At 44.3% G+C, this 27,304-nt stretch overlaps 1 long non-coding RNA gene across 2 annotated transcripts; it reads right to left on the bottom strand.

The window, feature by feature from the left end:
• Positions 1-264: 264 nt before the first annotated feature.
• Positions 265-26,593, bottom strand: LOC128340968 (uncharacterized). Of its 2 annotated transcripts, none has more exons than XR_008314116.1 (3): positions 26,441-26,593; positions 1,726-1,797; positions 265-478 (listed from the first exon to the last, which is right to left on the bottom strand). It is a non-coding gene; the product is annotated as an uncharacterized LOC128340968 (long non-coding RNA). The 2 variants fall into 2 exon arrangements; XR_008314115.1 differs by lacking the exon at positions 26,441-26,593 and adding an exon at positions 6,387-6,517.
• Between the last annotated feature and the right edge of the window lie 711 nt (positions 26,594-27,304).

The following is a 27,304-nucleotide window of genomic DNA, read 5'->3' as shown; positions in this document are numbered from 1 at the left end:
CTTTCTCTCCCTAGCCTGAAAAGGATGGGAAAGCGCTGGCTCAGGGCTCTTAGTAGCCCAGGCATGGGTGGGGGGAGTTTGTTTGGGGCTCTTCCGGAGCCTGAGCCACACACCACTGGGGGCTTCAGTGGCCCCTACCATTGGCAGCCCGGGTTCTTTGAACCTGTTCACACAATAGTGGTTACGCCCCTGTCTGAGTAAACATGCACAGGCTCAGGCTGCAAGTTGTCCAATAAAATGTATTGCCTCATCTCTGTGTTATGTTTGATGAGACTAACACTGCTACCCAATTGTTGATGTATTACAGAGGATACTCCATTTAATCACCAAAGAGTTCTACAGACGATAGAAGAAGAAATCTATACATGTATGCACATCTGAAAACCTTAACCCACCTTATGAACTGACACATTATTTTTGAAAGTGGACAACAGTCTTATCCTCTTTCCACTAGATTTGACTCCATTTGACTCTTTATCTAGCACAGGAAAGAAGAAAAATGCTCTTATAGGATTTTACAGTTATGCAGCATACTGAGTGGTTACATGCACGTTGTGGTAGGTTACCACTTAATAAATTATTATCGGTATTCATCAAAGGCATGGTTAAACTGTTTCACAATTTGCCCAGAAACTAGAGGAAGTCAGTGAGGGAGGAGGGAATAAAGACTTGAGGCAGGGTGTAGGTGTTTATTTGTTTCCTTTAGTCTCTATAATACATCTTTGAGGTGAAATATTGATTTTTCATAAGTGAAGGGTGATAAATTGAAACTGAGCCACCAATTATTTTTTAAAAGAACAAAAACGCAGCATCTGCTGTGGTGGGCATATAACCAGCTTTGTTAACTGAATGTAAACCAGTTGGTATCCAAATGGTAATGTTCTCTGAACAGAGAGTCCAATATGGGTGAGTCCTAAATATAACTTAGGTGGCTTTTGTGGAGGAAAGGTCTATTAGCTATCAGTGGAGGAGAGCTGGTCTTGCAATAGTGAGCATGAACGGTCTCTTTTGATAAGCAGGCTCTGCCTTGGTTTGCATTTGCATGGGTGACTACATGTGAGCACTGTCTGCTGTAAGATATTTCCTTAAGGGAATGGGGCCATAGCTCACCGGTAGAGCATCTGCTCTTCATGAAGAAGATGCTAAGTTCACTCCCTGGAATCTCCAGGTAGGGCTGGGAGAGACTCCTGCCTGAAACCTTGGAGAGCTGCTGCCAGTCAGTGTAGACAATACTGAGCTAGATGGAACAATGGTCTGACTCAGTATAAGGCAGCTTCCGATGTACCTAACTATTATTAGTCACGGCAGCTTTATGTCCCATGTTCAGAGGTAACATACTGAATATCAGATGCAAAGGGAACACAATGGGGGTGGGTTGTTGGTCTTCATGTCCTGTCTGGCCATGGTTGTAAACAACATGCAGGACTAAATAGCTGTAACTGAGCTAATGATAATAAGTACATCCGGATTTTGTATGTTTATCATAAATAATAATAAAAAAAGAATCCCTACAATTTATTGCAGTAGCATTTTGTCTCTCTGTTGTCCATTAAGGAGCCTAAAATATGCAAGAATATGAACACTAAAAGCTATCTGATGCATAATTTCAGCTTTATAGGTATCGTGGATCCTATTCTACAATATTTGTTTGTTGTCATAATACAGGACATAACAACATGCCTTCTAAGCCTCCCCATCCCCATACCAGTTGAGTTAATGAAGTACCTCGGATGGCTTCTAGCAGCAAGTCCATTTTTCTTCACTGCTGTATAGCTCCAAACCTGTAAAAGTAGCTACCTAGACAAACACAGAGAGAATAGATATGGGTTTAGGAATGGGAAATGGAATATAAAGCAATAAGAGCTGTATTAAATTCCATTCACCACCAAATAAAAGTTATATATTGTACTGAGTGAGTCAATCTGGTGCTACTGCTTCTGCTGCAAACATACCTGAAGGGGACACAGGGCTGTTTTAGGATGAGAAAACTGGACCATCATTTTTTTAGTGGAAACGATTGAGACAGCTGATCTGATACTATGTTTCTCTTCGTTTTTATTTATGACAGAAGTCACTACAGTGAGAGTGGGACTACACATTACAGGAATTTCTGCTCAAAATGCTAGCACCAAATCAAGTTTCTCTTCCCTCTCCTAAAGTGTGGCAGATCTTACCTCATGACCCAGAATCATTATGCTGTGTATTTCCATGCCACCATTCAGGAGCTAGGGGCGAGTGGGTCCATGTTCGCCCCTCTCCCTGGCAGCCCCTCAGAGTGAGGGAGATGATTAAGAAAATAGGAAAGGGTGGAGCTGGGGGCCCCGGGGTCTTTGAACCCATCTGCTCAATTATAGCCATGCCCCTGCCCTCATTTCTTCTACATCGTTGACTGCCATAGGAGGGTGCCAGAGCTACTCTGTAGGCAGGTTACCACAAGAAAGTTCAGAGCCCAAAGCTGGGACCAGGAGAGGCCAGGCAAGAAACTGTGAATATGGCACTCAGGATCAGGGAACAATCTGGGAGTCAGAGATGCAGTCAAAGGTGAGATCCAAGCAGACAACCAGAAACCAGGAGTGGGAAGCAAGCTGGGAGTCAAAGACTTAGCCAAGAGTCAAAGCTGAGCCAACAACCAGGAATCAGAATCAGAAGGCAAGCCATGATGCAGATCCAAAGCCAAGGGTCAACGCTGAGCAGACAACCAGGAACAGCAGATGACAACACCCTGGTAACCCTGCATACCGAGACAAAGTCCTGATCACAACAGGAAGCCCCCATACCCATTCTTTTCTGGGAAAATCCAATGGTTGCCAACCTGACTGAGCAAGATCATTCTAGGGACTGAAAGCTCTCTGGCAGTTCAGTGGTCTGATTTAGTGAGATATAAATCTATCCAATAAATAAACAAATGTTGCTGCCAAATGGCTGCTAATAGTTGCCAACGGCTCGGCTAGTGGCTACTCAGAGACAGGCCTTCTCCATTGCTGCCCTGAGGCTTTGGAACACACTTCCTGCTGAAATAAGAGCCTCCCCATCTCTTACAACTTTTAAAAGGGCAGTCAAGACGCATTTGTTCACCCAGGCTTTTAATTAGATACTGAGGCGGGTCTCATGATCCGTGAGACCCGCTTTTGTAACAACTGCAGGCAGAACGGGCTAAGCCCGCTCTCCCCACAGACGAGCGGGCAGGGAGCCCTTGGCAGCCGGATTGGCCGGCAACATGTTTGCTGGCTCCGTGACGGAGCCGGCAGGGGGTGCACCACTGGGGAGACACCCGGAGCCTCCCGGCCAAGGGTCTACTCATGAGTAGGCGCGGCGCGAAGGCGTGCCGCGGCTACTAATGATCCTAAAAAGCAGGTTTACTGGAGCACTCGCTCTGCAAACCTGCTTTTTAGCAGGGGTTCTTGAGTGGGTTACCCGCTCAAGAACCACCGGGCTCGGCTGCAAGCCTGGTGGTTCTTACGGTCAACAAAAATAAACAAATGATTTTTGTTGATCGTGAGAATCGCCCCACTGTTTTCATTGTTTTCATTGTGTTTTGTGTAGAAATGTTGTAATCTTTTATTGGCTGTTTCTATTGTTCTGTAAACAGCCCAGACAACTTGAGTTTTGGGTGGTATAGAAATGTATTAAAGAAAGAAAGAAAGAAAGAAAGAAAGAAAGAAAGAAAGAAAGAAAGAAAGAAAGAAAGAAAGAAAGAAAGAAAGAAAGAAAGAAAGAAAGAAAATAGCCATATACCTTGGACAATGGTTTTGTTGTATATGTGCTGCTATTGTTTTACACTGGAAAGGCATCTGAAATGTCTAAACACAATTCCAGCACCTGTTTCATGACCAGGCTTCTCAGATTGTAATCCTAATCTCACTTGCTCCATTGAACACAGTTTGATTTACTTCAGAGTAAACATGCTAAAGATCATTCTGAATGTCATTCTGTGACAATATATGCTCCTGCATTGCATCATCTATGAATTGTTGTTAACCCGCTCAGTCCCAATGCCAGCTGCTGGGGGAGGAGGCAGCTTTTGCAACCGGCCCACTGGGACAAGACCAGCATGTAGCCATCCTCCCAGTGGCATGTGGTGCCTTTTAGCCCATCATCTGGCATGCCATGTCCGTGGGGCGGTGCGCTGGTTCTCAGCTCAAACTGGCACTCAGTCCAGCTCAAGCTGGCACTTCTCCGCTCAGCGTGGGCCTGGTTTTGAGCTGGGCTGGCAGAGGCAGTGTGTTGATTCCTCTGGGGTGGCTGCCAAGAGGATTTGTGGCACCGAGGGTGGTGAGAGGTATTCAGGCAGCTGCAGCAAGGAGCAGCAGACCTTTCGGGCCATGGTTTGGTGATGTTTCGCCGTGGGTTTGGACAGACATTCAGCCCTCCTGGTCACCATTCCCCCCTTTCTTTTGTAGTGAGGTGGGGGTTGAAGCAGGTCAATTTGAGCAGCAGGGGATGCGTGTTTGGCTGCCGACACAGCATCAGTAGCATTTTGGCACTCAGTAGGGTGGTGTTTCATTGCATTTTTTTCCCTGGCCATTAGGCTTCTCTTTTACCTCTATTACCCCCCTCCTATTTATATATTGTTGGTGTTGGGGATAGGGTTGGTATGGGTGCTGCTCTGGGTGTCTAGGGCCCTGGAGAGAGCTTGAGCCTGTAGCCTGACACTCATTTGGGGGGAATACTGTCTTTAGCAGCCTCCCCCTTTTCTTGGTGAGATTGGGTCCCATTGGTTGCACTAACACTCTAAGAGGCATGGGAACGGTGTGTTTGATAAAAAATAAGTCTGCCTTGTGGCGTTGGAAGCACCAGTCGATGATGCGATACCAACCATTCCACCAGTGGGCCCAGTTGAAACTCTGCAGTCAAATGTGCCAAACGCTAACGCGGGGTGTGCAGGTGAGTACACAAAGTGGCCTGCCCTCTCACCATGGTGGCCACAGGCAGCTGGGGTGGGGGGTATGCAGAGCTACCTGTGGACGTACAGGCCAGGTTTTCTGGCCATGCAGGCACAGTTGACAGCTACCACTGAAGCTACTGCTGCTAACACACCTAAGGCAGAGACAGGGAAAGATCAGAGTCAGCTTAACTGGGAACAGTGCTTGATGAGACAACCTGGGGGTGGAGAGAAGGTGGCTGGGGAAAGCGCCTCATCTGATATGACTGCAAGCACTACTGGGGCGTCCAAGGCCTCTTTGGCTAGTGACCATTACCTTTATGGGGAAATTTCAATGCCCCTGGCTGACCATTTACTCCTTGCCATGAAAGAAAAGATTTGGTGCAAAGATTTTGTGGATATGTTCTCTCTTTTGTTCCAGAAGAATGAGACAAAGGGCATGGATAAGGCTAATAGTAAGGAGTTGTAGAAAATTAGAAAGAAGCAAGCCGGCTACAATTGGTCCAATTGGCTGGTTGGGTATATGACCTACATGGGAGTGGTTTTGCAAAAACAGCCACATAAGGCCATCTCAGTGGTGAAGTACTTAGACACCATTCAACATGCCTTCTCTGAATTTAGTGGCCCTGCTTGGGTGTGGTACAATGAATCATTCCTCAGGCAGTCTTCACTTAACCCCGCTGTTCTCTGGGATGAACATCATCCCCAGATGTGGTTTCAAATTATGTGCCCATCTCAACCTGTGCAAGGGAACTATTCTGATAGCGGCCACCTAATTACCAAGTTACTGGCCATGCAGCCCAGGGGTGGCGGTGCCGGGCAGGGGGTTCAACCCCACCTGCTATGCTAGGGATATGGCTCCTCTGGCAGTTGCTCGTACCAGCAGTGCCAGTTTAGGTACGTCTGTTCTGTGTGCAGGTGGCTGCACCCTTTCAGCTCTTGCAACAGAGATCGGGGTAACCAGGGCTCTAATTGGGACCAGCAGGCTAACCAGAAGCTCGGGGGTCAAGGGGGCAACATAATGGGTAAAAGGACCTAGCCTAATTAAGATTCCAGCCTAAAGGAACTAGCCCAGTTAAGATTGTTGAGCGGTTCCTCCAGCTCACCCCAGGATCCCATCCTGTGCCCATGGCACTACCTGTAGAGGTGTCAATTGGAGGTTTGAGGCCAACAGGGCCATGGAACAGTCCCTTGCAGTCAGCACCAGAGTTTGGTATGAGGCAGCCAACAATGATTCTAGGTTGTTCAGATTGGAGTTGGGCATGTTGGATGTTTGGTCCATACCAGTAGAGCACTTAATGCATCATTGTGTGGCACTTCACGCCAGGGGGTTGGCTCCTTGTTCTATTTCGGTGCGGCTCTCTGCTCTTTATTTCATAGCCAATATTGGTGGGTTTATAGACAATACCAGTGATTTCAGAATTAGATGCATGCTGGAGGGCTGAGTTAGGAATCATCCATGGGTGAGTGATAGCAGGTCATCTATCTCACCATTGATTCTCACCCAGGTGAGCAGCCATTTTTGAACACTTGTGTTCGAAGACCCTGCTTTTTCAGGCGACTGCACTGCTGGCCTTTTGTGGGGCTCTGCGGATCAGCAAGTTGTTGGTCTCGTCAAAACTGGACTCCTCAGGCAGGGCACTACACAGGGACAATATCCAGGTATTAGGGAAGTGCAAACAGGATGAACATCTTTGACATCATACTGATTAGGTTCAATGGTTTGGGGTTGAATCGAACCACCCCCTATTTGGTCCAACCCTGTACCACCACCACCCCCGGCCCACTCATGGGGTTCGCAAGGTGTTTTTTAAAACAACAAAAAAATTATCCAAATTTTTAAACTTACTCCTGGGGGGGATGGTCTGTGAGGCTGTGGGGGGTGGTCTGTGGAGGTTCTCCCTCCCCCTACAGGCCTCCCATTCATCCAAAACCAGGCCATTCAGCAGTTCTTCGGCCTGTTCGGGCCTTTCCCCTACCGGCGTGGTGGCCATTTTTGGAAGCTGCTGTGCCTGAACAATAGGCCTCTGCATGGCCTGGCCTGGCCATGCAGAGGCCCATTGCACAAGTGCAGCAGCCTCCAAAATGACCACAGCACCATCAGGAAAGGCCTGAATGAGCTGAATGGGAGGCTGAGGCGGTGGGGGGGGGGAAGGGTGAACCTCTGCAACCCTACATGGAGGAGGTAAGTTTTAAAAAATTAAGAAGAATAACTTGTGAACCCCCCTCCCCTGACGAAATCGAACTGGGGGGTGGTGGTTTGAGGGGGTGCCGGACTGAACTGGCCTGGTATCTCAGATGGTGCTACAGGTTCATCTGAGGGTCTCTAACATGGATCAGAGGCACAAGGGCATGACTTTTCCATTTCAGTGTTGCTCCAAACCCTTCCTTTGCCCCATATCAGCCATGCTAGCATATCTTTCAGTTCATGGGGATTTCCACGGTACTCCCTTTGTGCACCATCATGATGTTCCGCTGACTTGCTACCAATTCTGGACACTCACCAAGTCTGCATTATATGTGGCGGGCATGCCTGTGGGTTCATGCGGGACTCACTCTTTTAGGATTGGGGCTGCATCCACAGCAGTGGCAGTTGGCTTTCCCCCAGCCTCTATATGGAGTATTGGTCATTGAGATTCTTCTGCCTACCAGAGCTACGTTCGGCACTTCAAGGGGCTTAGGAAGTAGTTTTCAGTTGGTTAGCTCTTATTTCTTTTGCAGATGTTGGCAGCTACCTTGGTTTGGACCACATTTTGATCTGCGGCACAATTTCATGTTTTGGGCCAGTCACCACACTTGCTAAGGCAAATGGGGAACCCAGTTGGATTACAGCGCATTTGCTCAGGCAGAGTGGCTTGGCTGAAGAGGCATGGTATGGTGCCAGCTGCTGCCCCAACTGTTCCAGCATTTCATCTCTCGCCCTTACCCCCAAATGTTGGTCCTGCACCTTGATGGCAATGACCTAGGTCTGTTGAAGGGGAAGGCCCTCATTCTGCAAGCAGCTGCGGACTTTCATGTCCTGTTGGACTGTTGGCCCCAGTTGATAATTGTATGGTCTTGCGTTATTCCCAGGGACTGCTGGCATGGGGGCAGTGATCCTCGCACAAGGCACGAAGGGGTGTCAACCAGAGTTGGGCAGCATTGTTCGATCACTTGGAGGGATGGTCATCCCCCACGGGGACATTAGGCACAGCGAGGAGAGCTGATACAGAGAGCTGATACATTGTCACCGTTCAGAATAGGACAATGAAATCTTTTTGAGGGATCAGCAACAGGGTATCCCTGAGGTTGTTTGTAGGAGGTGGGGGGAAGGGGGCTAAACTGAGATTTTCCCCCTTTCTGTGGCAGATGAGTGTGGGCTTCGGAGGTTAAGATCTGAACTGGTGTTCAGCCATTATCCACAATCAAATGTCTTACTTTGCAAGGCAGCCTATTTATCAGGTTATCCTCAGTTCCCAAATGAAAGGCAGCTTTGTATGTAAATGTATATTCAGTAATAGCAAAGCTGAAATAGCAGAGCTGAATAGCAAAACAGGTGTAACAATAATAAGAAATATCTGTTTGCATGTGGCTTTATTAAATGATTTCTTAGTTGTTTGGCAGGGAGAAGGAAACAGGAAAAGCTAAATCCAGTCCTTCCAGCAATTGGAGCAGGTGAGGATGTGCAGTACTCTTTTGCCCATGGGGTTCCTTATTTAGCTGGGGATATGGATGCAGAAGCCTTCATCTTTGTTTGCTTATCCTTTCTAAGCAGATTGGGGTAGGAAACTTCCAAAAGCCACCTGCTTATACAGGTGAAACTCGGAAAATTAGAATATCGTGCAAAAGTCCATTAATTTCAGTAATGCAAATTAAAAGGTGAAACTGATATATGAGACAGACGCATTACATGCAAAGCGAGATAAGTCAAGCCTTAATTTGTTATAATTGTGATGATCATGGCGTACAGCTCATGAAAACCCCAAATCCACAATCTCAGAAAATTAGAATATTACATGGAACCAAGAAGACAAGGATTGAAGAATAGAACAATATCGGACCTCTGAAAAGCATAAGCATGCATATGTATTCAGTACTTGGTTTGGGCCCCTTTTGCAGCAATTACTGCCTCAATGCGGCGTGGCATGGATGCTATCAGCCTGTGGCACTGATGAGGTATTTTGGAAGACCAGGATGCTTCATTAGCGGCCTTCAGCTCTTCTGAATTGTTTGGTCTCATGTCTCTCATCCTTCTCTTGGCAATGCCCCATAGATTCTCTATGGGGTCAGGTCAGGCGAGTTTGCTGGCCAATCAAGCACAGTACACTGTATACTTTTCAGAGGTCCGATATTGTTCTATTCTACAATCCTTGTCTTCCTGGTTCCATGTAATATTCTAATTTTCTGAGATTGTGGATTTGGGGTTTTCATGAGCTGTACGCCATGATCATCACAATTATAACAAATTAAGGCTTGACTTATCTCGCTTTGCATGTAATGCGTCTGTCTCATATATCAGTTTCACCTTTTAATTTGCATTACTGAAATTAATGGACTTTTGCACGATATTCTAATTTTCCGAGTTTCACCTGTATTACAAAGTTGCATGGGATTCTTGTCTTCAGGCCCACAGGCACCTGAAATGTCATTAAGGCTGTTCACAGGGCCATGAGGGAGTGGTCTAGGAGGAAGGCAGGAGCCTACCTGCCTTCCCCCAGATGACCAGAGCCTGTTCAGGGGGCTCTGCTGTCTATGCACTCACTCGAGCGGTGCAGCAAGGAGACAAGTGGCAATCGGGGGGAGGAACAAAGGCCGTCACGTACCCCACAAGCAGCACGGTGCAGTGGGAAAGCTCCCTGCTGCCTGGCTGCTCCTTTGCCTGGACCATCTGATCATGATGGCTGTCAGCACCCTGGGAGCAGCTGCCAGCAGGACAATGGTCCACATGATCAGGGTGTGAGGTAGGGGACGCACGCTCATCCTCCTACCTCACTTTTAACCTGGGTATAAATTAAGGGCTACTGGAGCAGTGGGGAGAAGTAGCAGGATTGGGAGTGATCCAAGTGCTTCATCCAACCAGCCCTACCTGGGCTAGCCCTGTCCTACTCAGGTAGGACTGGTTGTGTGAACGACCCTATGATGTCAGCACTCTGAACCAGAAATATTTGCATGCACTATGGTCATAGCAAGTCCATGACTATAGCAGTACTTTTGGAAGCTGCTCAGTTGTAGGGATGTGCACGAACCTGTTCGGAGGCCCTTTTATGGGCCTCCAAACAGGTTCAATTACAGGGCCGGATAGAGGGTGGCAGGGGTGCCGCTTTAAGGGCGGGGGAGGGTATACTTACCCCTCCCACCACTTTCCCCCCACTGGCACCCATTGCTGTTAAAAGTCTTCGGGGAACCCTGTTGCCCTCCTCAGCTGGAAGTGGTCGAAAGTCCTGGGTGCGCATGTGCCCGCGCGTCCATCTGCCTTGCACTTGCGCACACGCAACGGGCGCATGCATGCCCAGTACTTCTGGCCACTTCCAGCCGAGGAGGGCAATGGGGCGGCAGGGTGGTATGCTAACACCTTGAAGACTTTTAACAGCAATGGGCGCCGGTGGGGAGGAAGTGGCGAGAGGGGTAAGTGCACCCTCCCCCGACCTTAAAGCGGCATCTCCGCCACCTTCAAACCGCCCAGCCATGGTTCTGTGCACATCCCTTCTCAGTTGTATGTAGCAGTGTACATAAATGCTTCCAGTTCACACAGGTTTTCCCTGAAGGATCACAGATTGCTGCAGGCACATATGTGCCCCATGCCACACCATAAAGAACAAGTAACAGATACCTTTTCCAGGCCCTTGGTTTTTACTGAGAGCACAATACTTATTGCATGGAATATTTACATGGAATATTTGCACACAAACTAGAAAAAAGGGAGGGAGTTCTTTGTTGGATTAACCTCAATATGATGGTAATGATATTATAAAACCACAATAAATCTGAGGTGGCAAACTGCTTATTTTCTAAATCTGTGAATACTTGAAAAACACTCTGATTGTCTGACATACTGTATGTTCAGCTAATAAATGTGGTACAAAATACTTTGCGGTCTTTGCAGCAAACTAATTATAGAGGTGCCCCCTAATGTTGTTAATCGCTAAAAAGTCTGTCAGAGTTTCCATTACTAATACCCCATGATCAGCCATTTATAGCCAATTTGTAACTACTATTTCTGTCCTGTAAATTACCAAACAACTTCCTAGACTGATATTTAGTTCATTGTTCTTTTCAACATGACATTTTGGTTATGATGCAATGTCGGCAAAAAAGGCAGAGGCTTGTGAAAGGTTGCTTTCTATCTTGTTAAAACACTCACTGCCCAATCTACCATTTAAATTGGATTTAAGGGGATTTTATCCATTTGACTTCAGCAGGATGAAGTGGATCTGAATTCAAGTGCTCTAGTTTAAATGCTTTGTGGACTTGGTTGGTTTTAAAATAATACTGTATGTCATTCATTAAGAGTATGGTGTTATGTCTAAATTGATAGGTTACAGATGCTGGAAAAGTCTAAGAAATGAAAAGCAAATACTTATGTGAAAATGGGAAATCGGGGGGTGGGGGGAATCAGTTGTATCTAATATTCTCCAAGCTGAATAAATACAAACAAAAAAATAAATATATGTGTATATTACATCACAGCAAATGTTGGGGGTGTATAAATTTCAGAGGTGACTTCATCAACGTTTAGTGTAGTTCGTCATACAGACAGAAACTCTGGGTATCAGCTATTAAAACCATTGAAGAAATGACAATATGATTTCCCACTAGGATATCTCACTGTATATGATATCCAGTAATGATTCTCCCAGGATATTTGAAAGGGAAGATCAGAAAGCTCATATAACTCATTTCTAACTTACTAACTTCTATCAAAGGAACCACAGTTTGGAAATACAGAGGATGTCCAGCTTGTATGAGTGGCATAAAATAATCTGCAATGCTGCAGTGATAGCAAATCTGTCCTAGGGGCAGCAATCCTGTGTACGCTTACTTGGGACTTGAAATCAGTAGGACTTAGTTTTAAATAATAGCTAGTCTTGACTGGTAACTTTGAAATTGATTGAGGCAGTCTGTGACAGATTTGTTGAGAAATGATAATTATACATACAATATTGTACTACATTCAGTGACAGTATTAATACTTAACATTGATACAGTGCTTTAGTGTTCAAATCACTTCACATATATTACCAAGTTGTGCTCCTTACAACAATCCAGTAACGTAGGTCAAGACATTTCCCCCATATTTCTGATGGAAGACTGAGAAAGAATGGCTTGCCTAAGACTAGATGAGCTTATGGCAGAGGCAAAGCTTCAACTGGGAGCTTCCTGAATGATAGCCAAGTCTTTCAGCTCAACTGTGCTACACCAGCTCAATACTGCTGTCTTTAATCTGATCCTTGTAGAAACACTTCTCAGGTTCTATATTTGTTTTGACATGTTATAGCTGCCTTGAAACCTTGCTATTTTTTCTTGTTTGATGGGGGGGGTGTCCAGTTTACTATACGAGAAGTAAAGAAAACTTGCTAGAAATGGGAAAATTGTAGAGCACCACCACCAACTTAAGTTTAAAACCACCACCAGACAAAAATCTAAACATAAAGGCTTACATTCTAATGAAGCACCAGTACAAGCACCAGTGCAGCTTCTAGCATCTGGACTATAACTGGGAGAGGGATTTCAGCAACCCCCTTCTCCTCAGAAGCTCTCTATGTCACCAAAAAATACAACCCTGAAGGCTGTGCAGCCCTCAGGGATGTATTCTTAGGTGACACAGAGCACTTCCTGGAGAAGAGGAAGTCATTTAAATTTGCCCACACTGCTGAGTCAACAGTGGAGCTGTGTCAGTTGAACTTATCAGAAGGACCCACATGTAATATACCTAGAGCTAGGCTACTATGCTGTCATGTGCAGGTAAGTATGTATGTGCAAGGGCTGTGCACTTTCTACAAACTGGGAAATGTTCTGCAGAAATATTCCCCACTCTGTGTGCATGACTTTTGTGGTGTCCCCTGTGCTTATGAAACTGTGTCCACGTCAAGCCATATGGAGAACATAGGAAGCTGCCTCATACCGAGTCAGACCATAGGTCCATCTAGCTCAGTATTGTCTAGACAGACAGGCAGCGGCTTCCCCATGGTTACAGGCAGAAGTCTCTCTCAACCCTATCTCAGAGATGCCAGGAGGTAACTTGAAACCTTCTGCATGCAGATGCTCTTCCTAGAGCAGCCCCATCCTCTAGGGGGAGTAACTTACAGTGCTGACATGTAGTCTCCCATTCAAATGCAAGCCAGGGTAGACTCTGCTTAGCAATGGGGACAATTCATGCTTGCTGCCACAAGACCAATGTTATGTCCAGTGTTACTAAACTCGGGAAGAGAAAGACATATATACATAAACAATGATCCTCTTCTATATGAGAATTGGGAACCCTGTATTAGCATAGTCCCCAGCTTCAGTGAAAGAGATATGCATGTTCAGTTTCAACTGTTTGAACGTATGCTCAGCTCATAAGTAATTACAAACATGTGTGGAGCAGAGGGCAGGGTCAGCGGAGTGGAGAAACTGTCTGCAAAAATTATTTTAAATTTCTTTTGGGGGGAACTCAAAATTAAAAGGGAATTTCAGTTTCTCCTTGGGGGAGCTCTGAAAAAAAGTGGCTGGCATCCTAACAAAGCATTGGTGCAATGGATAGCACCAGTGTCCCAGTAGCACCAGTGCTTCTGAAAAGTTCCAGACTACTGCTATTCAAATGCTAGTGTGTGTGTGGGGAATTTCAACAACAATTTTATGTAGTATAACAGAAGTTCAGCATGCCTACTAGCTATAGCCTGATGCCCCTCTTGCTGAAGTGACTTTTTACCATTTGTGCATAATGCAGAAATAAAATGTGTAAATTAGCTTTAGACCTCCAGCTAATGCTTCTCTTTGATGTGTGAATTCTATGTGATGCTGATTTTCTAACAATAAACCTATTAATTCTATTTTGTTTCATTACCGTGCCTGTGGATTTAAGCCCTCTTGAGCCTTCTTGTGCTTAACTGCTCAGTTTGTGCTACATGTGATTGATGAACAGGTGTTCAGGGGGGTTTATAAGAGAAACTGAGGCATCTGCACGTGTCTAGAAAAGTTGGGAAAGTGGAAATGGATAATGACTGAGTTTTGTACATTTTTGATGTTTCATAGGCAACAGGGCGAGAATGCCATATGAGGAAGTTAATTTTTTAAAACCCCGCTTGAAAATGCTTTGTATTTGTATAGCATTTTTGAGTGTTCAAGTGCCTCACATACATTATCTTGCTGTTATCCTTACAACAATCTTGTAAGGTATGCATATTGTGGCAAGGGAGCTGGGGCTGAGAAGAACTGGCTTATTTTAAGGCCACCTAGTGAGTTCACAGAGGAAGTGAGCTTTGAACTGGGAACTTCCTGTTTCATAGACCAATTTCTTAGCCACTGCGCTACATCAACTTCAGTGGTGCAGAGCCCTGGTCTCCAAACTTGGTCTCTACACATAGCATAGGTCCCATGTCAACCTTGGATTCAAATTTAATGAGATTCCCTTACAATGCAAAAAGATATGCAGAGGACAAATGGCTGACCATGACGTTTTATTAACAGTACTGAGGATCCCTTCTTCAAACCAAATTCTGGATTGCACAATACTGAACTTATAGCCTCAGAGTTATTTGAGAAAAATAGAAAGTGCTGAGTGGAGCTTCCAATGAAGCAGTGACTGAACAATGGTATTGTGTTGCAAAGAAATAGCCCAGAGGGTGTAAAAACCAATAGGAATGTGGTCCGAAAAAAATGTCACCAAGGAAGCGTGTATGAGAGAAAGTGCACAGAAGTGCTGTGAGTCATGTGCCTCATTGCAAAACAGCCTGAAAAGAAAAACAACATCATTGCTATTGATTTTTGTCCTCTCTCTCCAGATCAGAAGGACTGTGGCAATGCAATCTGCTGTTTGTATAGAGGGGGGAAATGTGTCAGCAGAGAAAGGAGGGGTGTGCATGTGGGAGCATCTGTTCTGAGAAACTATTTGAAAAATAACCATGCAATAGCATGATAGAAACATCTGTGTAGTACAGACACAATCCCAGGAGCAGTGCAAAGGGAGAAGGGACAGAAGAGACAAGAGAGGGAAGCAGGAGGTGTAGAAATGGGTCAGGAACAGGCGTCCCTCTAAGTGGCAAACTCTTGTCGCATCCCTTTTCTCATTACACTTCCATTTCAATTTAAAAAGCAGTGTTACAAGGAGGGAAGAGCCGCTGGGTGACAGAGGCAGATGCTGCCGTCAGGATGGCACAATGCCCATCAGATGGCATGACTAACTGCTGAGGAAAGATTGGAGAGGATGGGATTAATTTGGGGTTTTTTGGCGGGGGGGGGGCACATAAGAAACCATTCTCTGCTCCAGCAGCTGAATTATTATTCCAGCCAGAGTGCTGTGCAATTTTATTTTTTATCAAGCTTTCCTTCCCATTCTGAGGCAAAGCTTATGAGGATTCAAAGGTAGTTAAAATAAAAACATACTAAAAAGGCTCCATTTTAACCAATGGTGAGAGGGGCAGGAGTGAAAAATTGAGAGTCTGTACCAAACAAACAAACAAACAAACAAACACACCCCAACCAAAAAAACCCACCACCTTATTATTCAGCAGTACTACCCCAAGGCTTCAAGTGCTCTAGATTAAATAGTTCTTTGTAACACTAAGTTCAGTTCATAAAAGATTAATAAACATTAGAGGCTGCAAAGAGCTATTGGGTTATCCAGTCTTTCTTTTGACAAGGAAGATTATGTGTAGCTAGCTTGATGAGCAGAGCAAATATAGCCTGTAGCACAGGAGGAAGCTATTTTGGCCATGCCACCATTTTCTCTCACATCTCATGCAAGTCATCCTGTACTCTTGAAAACAAACGTGTGCTTTCACATGTGTGTTGTGCGCACATATGCACTTCTGCACATGTAGGCAGACTTTAATCTGTGTACAGGGTGCACACTGCACAGGTATGGAATATAGATATCCTATCTATATTCTGCATTTCAGGAGACCTCCTGTACCCAGCTTCACTTTTAAAATGAATGCAGGTACAGTCATCCATATAAAAGCATGTACACGTATGCAGACATCTGGTACAAAATAATATCTGATTAGGGCTTCTTTTTCTCTCCAGACTGGAGTACACAAAGAGGCACAACCCATCCATGAACCCATCACCCGATACCCCTCCTCCACCATCACAACCACCAATTTTGGTGCTTTAGCACCAGTGGGGGCAAAGAGATTTTATAGGAGAGAAGAGTCACAGCAAAGGTCAAAGACCAACCTATATCACCGAAATGAACTGAAACCTTTCAGTTGAATCTGCCTTCCACCCCCAGATGATCAGCTGTCTTCTATGTGGTGTGCAGCTCATGTGCCCACATGATCCGCACTGCTCTGAGCAGCATGGATCCCTGGAAGCCAGGAAAATGAAGCCCAGCCTCCAGGTATCCCTAAATGTACTGCGCGAAGAGCACAGTGCATGGAGGGATTTCCCCTCAAGCCGGGCACTCTAGGCACCTGGCTCTGTGTCTGCTTGGGCTGTCTGCAGCTTGAGCACACACATGACCCTGGACCTGGATAAAAGGGTACATTTGCACCCTTTTACTCAGGTAAAGGGTGGGTAAAAACCCTGGGCTACCAGGGGAAAAGCCAGCACCGAGATTGGCCTCGATCCTGGCACTTCACATGAGCAGCCCTATCCAAGTAGGGCTGCCCAACCCTGGGTAGGGTTGCTCGTGCAAACAGCCTCAACGAGCTCAGTAGAAACTTTTGGAAAACTTGGCCACTGGGAAATATAATCTGCTATCACCATTAGTAATTTTTTTACAATTTGTCTCAGGCCAACAGGAGTTCCATTCTCACTTATACAAGAGAACAGCTTTGGTCAGGCTCTTTTGTTTCACAGTGATTTTAAAACATTATTTGTATTGTACTGTGCACGCCTAAACAGCTGTGAGCCCCAGGAAAGCCGTTACTTTGCAACTGTAGAGCCGAACTGGCACGATGGTAGGTCACTTTGTTTTGAAGCCTGTTTAATGAAGCCGCATCAAAAAGATAAAATACTAGCATGAGCTTTTGGAGCATGTTGATTTGGATTTCACATAGATAATACCACCTCAAAATTGCCTGCTTTAGGGATGCGAAATAGTTTGTGGGGATGGTGGCAGTGAACATTACTACCTGCTGATGCTTTGCATTGAACAATGCAGTGGTGCATCGTCATCTCATTTCAGAAAAGAAGAACTGAAGTCACTAATGGCACGCCCAGTGTGGTTTTTCTGCCAAATGATGCTTTGTCTCTGCATTTCCTAATAGATTAAGAAAAATCTGACCTACAATACCAGAGAAATTTTAGGAGAGCCCATCATGAAAACACTGCCAGCAGCAAAGCAAAGACATCTGTGGTGCTCATCACAGCAAAGTTGTGAAGCAGGTGAGAAGTGTTGGAAAGAGGCAGCAATTGTTATGAGGGAAATTTTTCCCAGTTGTACCCCTCTGAAGTCACGTCCATAATTGGTTTATCTGTTGCTCTCTGTTTGACTGAAGTGGATGGAATAGGAACACGAACCAAGGAGCAATGTTTTGTGAGAAAAGATGCCTGTACATCAACTGATCTGTCATCACAGTATCTTATCTCTTCATCACAGTAATCAGAATGTGAGAAAAGTCACCCCTAGGAATTCTTGAGTCCACATCAGGTGATATGGAAATTCCCTACCCATGATGGCATATGATGTACCTTTTACTGGATTGTATCACTTCAAATTACATTTGGGGAATTCAATACTTTACTCTTGCCTAAACATAACAACATACAAAATATGTAATGGGAAAGGTTCAAGCCTAGCTTTGTCCCTGTGTCAGGGCTGCAGCAGAGCTGGAAGGCAGACCCAATGCTTTTGAAAAATGATGGCTGCACAAGCCAAGTTATTCTTCTGTCATACTATATTTATCTCTATTGTCGCAAATGGGCTATGCACAGTAAGGTTGCTTGTGTAGCTGCTCATTTCTGGCTGTGCTCCAGCCCCAACATGTAGCATTTGGGCTCTTGGAATTAGCTCCATAATTCCAAGGAAGCTTAGACTTGCTGCTGCTTCTTTTTAAGCATTCGCACTCCATGCTTTCAGAAGTGAAGAGGAATTTCAAAAGCAGTTTATGATATGTCATGAGAATCAAAGAAAATAAGCCCATCTTATTTAAGTCACTTGTATAAGATATAGATATATGTTGTATATGTTATATAAGTCACTTGTGTGAGCCTTAACAGATGTTTGGATCCTAGCATCCTAGCCAATCAGGGTTGGAGGCCTCAAAAGCTGCAAGTGGCCTGCGCCTCTGTGGATCCCTGAGAGGCCCTGCCCTACATTATATATATTAGCATGTATACCGCTGAAGAATCTAGTTTTGGACGTTGGCCCAGACATCCTTTCAGGTTTGTCATGAGCATGAAAGCAAATCATTAGATATTATCATCTGACTTAAGGCTTGGAATAACAGGATTTAAATGAACAACAAAATAAATACATAAAGCAAACTAGAAGGTTTTACCCAAACTCAAATTGCAAGCCAGGCTAAACTTAGGCAAAATTAGACTGTACTTCTTTTATTTATTTTGCAACTGCAGTACTTGCAAATTTATTACATGGAACATTATTTTATATTAAATTTAATTAGCAAGAACGATTCCTAGTCATTGAAATGCACTCCACGTTGATTGAACTAATTAGTGCAGGGCTACTCAATATTTACTTAAGATATGAATCTAGAGGGATTTGATAAAATTAATTAGCAGGAACTAATTATAGTTAGGATATGAGTTAGGGTTTAATAAATATAATTACAGAGCACAAATGATGGACTCTTAATTAATAGATACCAGTTTCCAAACAGTGAAGTCAGATTATCGTATTTCTGTGCAGGACAAGAGATTCTGTGCACCTTCCAGATGTCAGTTATACTGGAAACAGTGGCATTTATGTGTGTACGGTTGGAGGAGGGGAGGGGGAGAGAGAAAGACAGAGCTATAAACAAACTAATTTGTTCTCATTCCAATTAAAATATCTCTTCAGTTAGAAAATTCTACCTTCTGCTACATGTAATTCTGTTTTATGATGTGGAAGTATCCATAATTTACAATGTTTTCTAAGCAAAGGGACTCTTTTTCTTCTGGCTAAACTCACAGCAATCGGGATTCCAACATAAGTTGGGTCCAGTCATCCTAGATGTCTTAAGATACGATACCGATATGCTCAGGAAATGATCAGTTATGAAAGGCACACTCCAGGGAGAAGCTTTCCTAACAAGCCCTACTGAAATGCTGTCGCAAAGCTATAATTATTTTCAGTAGGGTTTGTACAGAAAAACTTCTTCACTCTCTTAAAAAGAGAGAAATGCCAAAATGTGTGACCTAGACAATTATTTTACAAATTATTATTCTTCCAGAGCTGATTTTTTAAAATGCAAACAATAGCAGGAGCAATGAAGCTTAACTAGTAAAAATGTATTTATGGGTGGGGTGATATTACAGACATTCTGATGTTTAAGCATGCTGTTTTTATTGAGAGAATAGACCCTTTAAAAATACTTCCAGTCTACACAGTTAAAGAAACTCCAGATCTCTGTTACAGGCACCATTTTCCAACAGCGGTAGAGACTACCTTGGTGTGAAGAGACTCTTCACCATCCACCTGGATGTGACAAGAGAGGTGACCAATATAATTTCCCATAGGAGTTCCACCGTTTTGAAGCCACCACTGAGAAGGCCCTGGTATGTTTGTTTGTTTGTTTGATTGATTTCTATACCACTCTTCCAAAAACGGCTCAGGGTGGTTTACACAGAGAAATAATAAACAATAATATTATTATTTATTAATAATAATAAATAATTAATAAATAAGATGGATCCCTGCCCCCAAAGGGCTCACAATCTAAAAAGAAACATAAGATAGATGCCAGCAACAGTCACTGGAGGTACTGTGCTGGGGGTGGATAGGGCCATTTACTCTCCCCCTGCTAAATAAAGAGAATCACCATGTTAAAAGGTGTCCCTTTGCCAAGTTAGCAAAGGTTGGCCAAAGGCAGACCAGAGAGCAGGCTCTCTGTTCTCCACAGTCAATCTCAGGGTGCAGAAAGGCAGAAGAAGGGAGAAGGCAGTCCCTGGGAGAAGGCAGTCCAGAAGATAATCTGGCCCAAGACAGCAGATGATTTTGCTGTCCATCCACTAGGGGAGACAGGAGGGGTTTTAAAGCTGGGGCCTTTATTATTCTGAGGAGTAAAGAAGTATTGAATGCATTCGACACAGTTGGTTCATTTTGGCATATTTGGACCCAGTTTGAGAATCACTGAAGTAGAGGAGAGGAAGTCTAGTGCAAGACAGACATCACTTTGCTTTTGCATGGTTTATTCTCTTCAGTCTTCCTAAAGATTGCAGTAAAAGACATGCATTGACTTAGTTTATTTTTTACTTCTCTGCGCAATGCCTCCTTGAGAGAAATACTGCTGTAGTTTGTCTTTTATTTAGTTGCTCTACAACACACACTAAAAAGGAACAGTCTCATATACAGTAAATGGCAGGCAGTAGTTACTTCCTTCAACCTCATATCTCTTTGCCAGTATCATTATCTCTCCATAGTTTATTGCTTTCCAGAATTGCCACTCATCAGTACTTCATCAGACTAATCTCATCAGAGAGGATCCTGCTAAAAGATATTGTCACTACAGGGCAAAATTGTCACAATGCCACCTTGCTCACTCCTTCTTGATGGAGTGTTGATAATGCATGTATAGAACACCTTTCTATGTATGGATTCCATGCAAACTTCACAGTGAATTTGGACTGGCTGATTATTTATGTTACTCTAGCAGAAAAATACCTGAAATCATCAGAGAAGTGTGGGTGGGGAGGATGTTAATCATCAGGACAAAGAACTGGAAGCCAGAATTTCTTGGCTTCTATGGTTTTCTTAAAAGTTTCATATGCAACCTCGGACAAGTCACAGCCAAAAGGCAAAGCTATAATTGAATCAGGGACAAAAAACATGTTTCTGAGCCAGGTAATTTGCATGCATAAGTACATGAATGAAAGTGTCTGTGTGCAGAGAATGTTTTGTTTTAAACCCTGTCCATATGGGTGTAGACACAAGGGTGGAGAGGAGAGGAGAGAACAGAGGGGAGGGGAGGAAGGCAGGGAGTCCAGGGACTCATCTTCACTTGTTCTTCTTCATATGATTGCCCATTCCAACCTGCCACAACCTGAGACCTGATTCATATATTATGCTTTCTATATTATGAAGTTGCTCCCATATAATAAAACATTGACAGTAACTTTTCTATGCAACACAGCATTGTGATGGGGCAATAATATGTGGCGGAGAAACAGCAGGAAGGAGTGCTTCAACCACATGCAGCCATTTCCCCATGACAACTTTCCCTACTCAACTTTCCCCACTTTTGCCCCAGCCGAGGTTCCAGACCTCAACTTCTGCCACAAACATGGGTGCAGAGGGGAAAACAGCTAAGGAGGGGAGAGTTGCGATAGGAAATTGGCTGGCAGTGAAAGGGTGAAGCACCTCACCTCCTACCCACTACTTTTCCACAGCCAATCACCCAATTCCCCAATGCCATTTTGTGGAGAAGAAGCTGCCAGAGGGTTTTTTTAAATTATTTTTTATTATTTCTTGTTTACACAGTCAGACAGGTGTTATTGACTGGTTTGTTTTATCCAGACATCGAGTCCTTCCCAAGGACCTTGGATGCCTGAATTTTATTATCAGTGTTGTTGCTGTTATTATTATAGATATCATCGCAGAATATAGGCTGTTCCCAGTAAAGTTGCTTTTTGTAATTGGCTGATGGTGATTTTGGTGGCCCCTATGGTGTTGAGGTGCTCTTCAAGGTCTTTTGGAACTGCACCCAGGGCGCCAATTACCACTGGGATTGTTTTGGTCTTTTTCTGCCACAGCCTTTCAATTTCAATTTGTAGATCTTTGTATTTGGTGATTTTTTCTTTTATTCTGCTATCTATCCCCTGGTATTGCTATGTCGATTATTTTAACTTGTTTTTCTTTCTTCTCGACTACAGTTGTTGTTGTTGTTGTTGTTGTTGTTGTGGTGATGATGATGTTGATGATGATGATGTCTCCCCCTCCCAGTACACTACTGCTCAGGGCGGTACATACCGTGTTTTTAGTACATGAGTTGTACTTACATAAAAACATAAATTTTTAGTACATGAGGCAGACATGTAACATGTAGCTCTGGCCACAGATACATTCCTGACATTTACATCCATCATCAGATACTAATAGAATTAAATTGCACATATCCATTCTCATAAAAAGACCTCTGTGTGTGCATTATCTGGGGCGGGTTAACACAGAGGCAGAGGAGGCATCTGCCTATGGCTGCAAAATCTGAGGAGTGGTGGCAGCAGTAGCTGCGGGGAGCGGGGCAAGAGCAAAGTCTCCCCTTTACTTTATTTTTTTTAAGCCACAGCGACAGTAGCTGTGCAGGGGAGGGGGCAACAGGGCGAAAGTTCCTTCCACATGGAAGGAAACCTGGAAATGGGCTGCAGATAGCAAAGCCTGGTGGCCGTGTAGTCACCTGGCAGGAGGGGAGGAGGAAAGACCTTGCCGCGGTGCTGCCCACACAGCAGGCTTAGAGGTAAAAAAAGGGGGGCACTGTGACTCTCCCCTCCTCACCACCCCACCCTCCCTGCAGCCAGCCACTGCCAAGTCCCATCCAATTCCCGCCAACAGTGATCTTTAGGGGGCAAAAGGGGAAACTTCCCCCTTGCCCTGTAGCCCTCCTCTCCACATGGGGGGCTTTCCTCTCACCACCACCCTCCCTGGAGCTTTTTAAAATTTGTTTAAGGGTGGCATATGCCTTTTTGCCTATGGGAGGCAAAAAGGTTAATCCACCCCTGTGCATTGTGTAGTTCCAAAATTTTGGGGGTTCCTCTCAGAGACAGTTTCCCTGAGAAGCTAGGACCCAGAGGAAGCTGTAATGCTGCTACCTGACCTCTTGGTGAGGGCTGGGAAATTATATATAAATATTGGCTCATATTTTGCACAGTAGAACACTGACGTTAGGGACCTACCAGGGTCGCTGTGAACGGCAGTCCTGACAATGTAGTGCAACAAGGCAGCTGCAGAACAAATTAAAACCACTTTCAGGCAGCTACACCGTGCTAATTCTCTTGGAAACCATGGAAGTAGTAATGCAGGACTGCCCGAAAGTGGTGTTAGCTGCCTTGTCATGCTACACTGTCAGGGTTGCCTTTCGCATTCTGCAGGATCCCCAGCAGCTGTGTGGCATGCCAGCCACTGACAGTTCTCTGTGTGGAATGTCAGTCATCATTCGCAGAGGTGGTTGGAAAGGTTGCCAGGCGGCTGGGTGGGGGTTCAGCCAAAAGGTGTCGGAAGCTATCTCTAGGGCCAAACAATCTTCACTACCTCTCACAGAGGCATTTTCCTTCTGTGCCTGCAGCACAGAGCAGCCAGGAGTGCTCACATTCATGAAAAAAAGGATTTTGGTACTTTGTGAAAGAATTTACCATTTCACTGTAACCCAAATCATCACATATATCTTCAAAACACATTTCCAATTTGTTTGCAAGGTCCCCACAATAGTACCTCAGTGTCTTTAAAAGATGACATGAGAAATAGAACTCATATCTATCTCAATGTATCTCTGTAGAACAAATGCAGTAATCGCCAATTCCCTCATTTATGTGTTAAGGCAAATGAACTACTGGGTTTTTTTAAAAGAGCAGTTTAAATCCTTCACATGAGTGGCTTTATATATAGTCTGCCAAAATTGGCTGAGACAGCTCATCTCTGAGAGGCATATCTCCTTATGCCAGCTTAAACACAGTGGCTCGAGTCCAGCCCTCAGTTACACATGCATTGCAATGCGATTGAACTGAATGGGAGTTATGGAAGCACAATTGTCACAAACTGTGTACACTATTGCAGCTGTTGTCTTTTTGGAAGGATTCACATTGGGACTGAGGTGGCTGTACTTTTCATACACAGACAGAACCAGTTGAGTTCTGAACAGAGCAGAATATCGTTCTGCCTTTGCAGGGCCAGCCTTATGCCTTCTGGTGCTCTAGGTTGGCACATACTCCTTTCTCCTGCTGAATCTTGGGCTACAGGCCAGGAATCCTTACCTCATCCATTCCATCCAGTGCTGTAGTTAGTAGGCTTCGACTGACTCTGTGTTGAGTGGTAGCAAAGCTGGGTTTATCAAAATATAATGTGTGAAGTGTCCTTTATGCATTTGTTGTTTTAGGCTGATCATAACTCAAAGCATACTGAACATTTCTGCTATCGGATACTACTAGAAGATGGTAAAGAAGTTAACACTGACCATATATATTTTACTGCAGCTAGTTTTTCCTCTTGACCAGTCTCTCCTCCTCTTGAGGAATTTCTCAAAACAGTAAACATCATTATTATTTTATTTATTAAAAATGTCTTACATACCTCCTTCTCCAAAGACTCTAGGCGGTGAACAACAACAATACCAATAACAATTAAAAGATAAATAAAGGACAAAGGCCCGGGACACTAAGGATGGCCAGGTGAGAAGACCTCACAGGACGGGATACAACTGGCCAAGAGAGGCGATCCCAGAGATATACAGTTGCTAAGCCCATAAGGGTTTTGTAGCTGAGAACTAGCACTTTGAATTGGACCTGGAAACGAACAGGCAGCCAGTGCAGTGACCATAAAAGAGGTGTGAGCTTATTGCATGTGAGCTTGTTGCATCCCTGATAACATTTTCTTATGATTCCTTCACAGGTGTTTGCAGAACCCTCAAAACTCACCTCAGATGTCACTGTAAGCTAAATTTGGTGGCACATTAGATGATGCCATCTTCTTTGAGGAGTATCATTAGTTTAGTGAAATGCTTTTGACATCCTTCAGGGTTCCAGCTAATGTTTCAGCTGACCATGACCCTATACATTTGCTTCAAACCCTATAATAACCCTGTTCCCTATTATGGTACCTCAAATAAAGCCTCTCCCTGTTTAATTGTGGCAAGGAGGAAAGAGATATTGAGGTCATTCACACAATTGAAAACTGTGTTCCAATCAGGTTTGAGAACTGTGTGTACTCCCAATTTTTGATTGTGTGGCAGCAAGGTGAGAGGAAAACCTGGGTAGAAGTGATTGTGTGGAAGCAAGGTTGCTTCCACACAATCACTTCTACCCAGTTTTCCTCTAACCTTGCTTCCACACAACCAAAAATTGGGAGTACACACAGCTCCCAAACCTGGGTAGAACACAGTTTTCGATTGTGTGAATGACCTCAGAGTGTTGCTTCAGTAAGGCAGCCATACATAAGAAGCAACTGAATCCCTCGCAATCTTTGTCACTGCAAACCTGAATGGAAGGGAAACTGTGGCAAGGGGGCAAAAAGGCTTTCCTAAAGATATGCCATATTGTTGAGATTTAATCCAGATTTCAGAAGTCCAAATGCTATACTTTATCAACTAGAGCACAAGGCAAAAGTTACCATATTTTATTCTGTCAAAGCTCCTATGTCTTTAATGGCTGCATGACAGGCAAAATTATGGGTGTCAACTTTTGCTGCTGTAGCGGTGCAGTGATATATAAAATTCATTTGTTTCATTTTTGCCAGTCAGGCAGTCGTTAAAAAAGAAAAGGAGTTCTTCCAGAAAACAATACAGAAGGCAACCCACTTAAAGGGCCAACTATAAATAACATTAAATGCTACAAAGGCCTTGATGTGCTTCAGTGTTCTTTGTTAAGCAGCAATTGGAACATCCCTCATTTACTGGGGCTGTGATGGAAGATGGGGTAACGCTACCTTGACTTTAGTCCCAGTGTGGCTAGGCCAATCCCATCCCTCAATCACTGCTATTTGCTAAGAAAAGAAAAAACATCTCAGTGGCAGCAATCTGGCTTTTTTCCCTTGGCAAATAGCAGTCGTGAGGGAGGGAGGATCTGGATCAAGACCATAGGTCAGCAAATAGTTAAATTTCCCCTTATTTGATCCACAGGGAACCCAATCGAGTTACTATTTACTAAAAAAATTTGGAGGACATCAAAAGACTAGTGACACATTTGATGTCACAAACCATTTGACCCCAGTTCATTTCAGAAATCCATAAGCATGCTCCCTTGGTAAGAAAGTACCAGACTTACCAAGTTTGCTTAGAATATTGTAGTTTGTCATGGAAAGGGTACAATTAGGTATGGCAGGGCCTTGTCTATTCCCGGTTGGTGAAGGACCACAGGGAGAACACTTTTTTATTCTATCCAAGTTTTTAAAAATGTTTTGTTGTTTAGAAGTTTGTCCCAGTGGGGATCCTGTAGAGGGGGGTGGAGTCATAAAGGAAAAGGGCGGGAAAGGAGAAGGAGAACATGGAGTTGTTTCTGAAGAAACTCTTAGTTAAATCTATACAAGATTACTTGGCATTTGTGAGGGAAGCAGCTATAAAAGACACTTACTTGAGAAGCACAGTGGGTGTGGGAAAAGTGGCTTCAGACACCAGTTGGCAAGGCCAGTCAGAAGCTACATGATGGCATTTTTGGGGAGAAGTTGGCAGCCACAAAAGGTCTGGCTGCTGGCTGATCTTGCGAGAAGTCAGAACTCCTGGGAGGAGCAGACCCTCCCACAAGCCTGTAGGCTATTTGGGGAGGGGCCAACAGCACCAAAGAGGAAAATGAGGTTGCTGCAGTGACAGCATCAAGTCTCCCAGCTGGAGAGGAGCTCAGTTGGAGGAGCAAAGCCTGAGTGGAGCCTGCCAGTTTGAGATGCAGATGGTCCTGGCTGGTAGAGATGGGGTGGAGTCATCAGTTGTTTAACAGGCAGGAATGCAATGGATACATTTCCCTCAAATTATTGTAAACAAAATTGTATCTCCTCAAATAAGAATTGTTAAACATTCAGCTGTTAAAGGTACAGAGGAGAGCTGGTCTTGTGGTAGCAAGCATGACTTGTCCCCATAGCTAAGCAGGGTCTGCCCTGGTTGCATATGGATAGGAGACTTGATGTGTGAGTATTGAAAGAGATTCCTCTCAGGGGATGAAGCTGCTCTGGGAAGAGCAGAAGGTACCAAGTTCCCTCCCTGGCTTTTCCAAGATAGGGCTGAGAGAGATTCCTGCCTGAAACCTTGGAGAAGCCACTGCCAGTCTGTGATGACAATACTGAGCTAGATAGACCAATGGTCTGACTCAGTATATGGCAGCTTCCTATGTTCCTATGTTCCTAGAGCCTGGAAGTCTTACAGTTAATATAAGATTTGTGAACCCATTGACACATAAGAATTCTTGTAATTCTTTTGGAAATAAGGTACAATCTTAGTGTTGCAA

The sequence above is a fragment of the Hemicordylus capensis genome, chromosome 1 (genome assembly GCF_027244095.1).
Source record: "Hemicordylus capensis ecotype Gifberg chromosome 1, rHemCap1.1.pri, whole genome shotgun sequence".
Taxonomy (NCBI): domain Eukaryota; kingdom Metazoa; phylum Chordata; class Lepidosauria; order Squamata; family Cordylidae; genus Hemicordylus; species Hemicordylus capensis.
Note: the sequence above shows the minus strand (reverse complement) of the source record. Positions and strands in the feature narration are given on the sequence as shown.